This window comes from Helianthus annuus, chromosome 1 (genome assembly GCF_002127325.2).
Source record: "Helianthus annuus cultivar XRQ/B chromosome 1, HanXRQr2.0-SUNRISE, whole genome shotgun sequence".
NCBI lineage: Eukaryota > Viridiplantae > Streptophyta > Magnoliopsida > Asterales > Asteraceae > Helianthus > Helianthus annuus.
The window spans coordinates 113488034-113489545 of record NC_035433.2 but is presented as its reverse complement, the minus strand read 5'-3'; positions in this window follow the sequence as shown (position 1 = coordinate 113489545).

The window sequence follows — 1512 nt, the reverse complement described above, 5'->3', positions numbered from 1 at the left end:
TCAATAAGGATCCTGCGGACAAAATGGTTAGAGATAAAGAGAGTGATGACTAAACTATCATGGTGAGGATCCTGAATGTTAATGCGATCATCCTCATCAAATGTTATCATCTTCCCTTCTGAGACACTTGATGTTCTAATAGGCCTTTCACCATTATCCATTTTTGATTCTTTTGCATGTCTTTTGGCCGCCGAGAAGGATGTACCACAGATGTCTGATCCTCCGGATATAAAGTTGATCACTTGTGCATTTGCCGGAGGTGCTGGAGCTTTTTCGGGGATCCTTTCAGGATCCTGAGTCCTTTGCTTTTTTCTTCCCAATAATTCTTTTAGGTGCCCCTTGCTTAACAGATATCCAATCTCTTTCCTCAAAGCTATGCATTCTTCAGTTAGATGCCCGAAATCCTCATGGTATGCACACCATTTTGACTTGTCTTTAGTCCCGGATGGTTTATCATTCTTCCTGGGCCACCTAGCTTTTTCACCTAGATTCTGCATTGCAAGGATTAGTTCATGATTATCAACGGAAAAACAATATTCTGAGATTGGAGGATATTCTTCATCATCCTCTTCTTGGTCAACAGCATGCACATTCTTGTTCTCATTTCTATGGTAGGATTTGAATTTGTTGCTCTTGAAGGAGGATCCTTGCTTATCTTGTTTTGAGGATCCTACTTGTCTCTCCTGGATCCTCTTGTCATCCTCTAGCCGGATAAACCTGAGTGCTCGAGTTCTTACTTCATCTAGATTCCTGCATGGTGTCATAACAAGATCATCATAGAATAATGAATCCTTAAGCAGTCCCATTTTGAAGGCTTCAACAGCCGTAGCCATATCCAAGTTGGGAATGTCCAAGGATTCTTTACTAAATTTAGTTATATAATCCCTTAATGATTCATTATGATTTTGAGTTATCCTGTACAAATCACTAGTTAATTTTTCAAATTTTCTGCTACAAGAGAATTGGTTATTGAATAAATTAACTAAATTGGCAAATGAAGTAATAGAGTAAGGGGGAAGACTTAGCAGCCATTTAAGAGCTGATCCAGTAAGAGTGGATCCAAATCCTTTACATAGGCATGCTTCCTTCAACTTTTCTGGGATAGGATTGATCTCCATCCTCTCCCTGTATTGTGCTATGTGCTCCTCTGGATCCGTTGTACCATCATACAGCTTCATAGTAGGGATATGGAACCTTTTGGGTACCTCTGCATCACAAATTGGTGGTGCAAAGCGAGATACCTTGTGGCTTCCATCTGCAATCTCTGGGATAGGCTTGACTACCCCTGGAACACTTGAGATCATATCTTTTAGCTTCTGCAATTCCCTGGCCACAGCATGATTGACACCTGTATCCTGCATGAATCCATGGTTAGTGGTAAGATAATTATTTAAAGTGTTACCTCCCATTGGGTTCAAATTAGGAACAGTGGTTGTGAATCCAAATTGCTGGGATTCAGGGACAATGGAGGGACCAGTGGAGGCTATGGTCTGCATCGGAATGAAGTCCCCT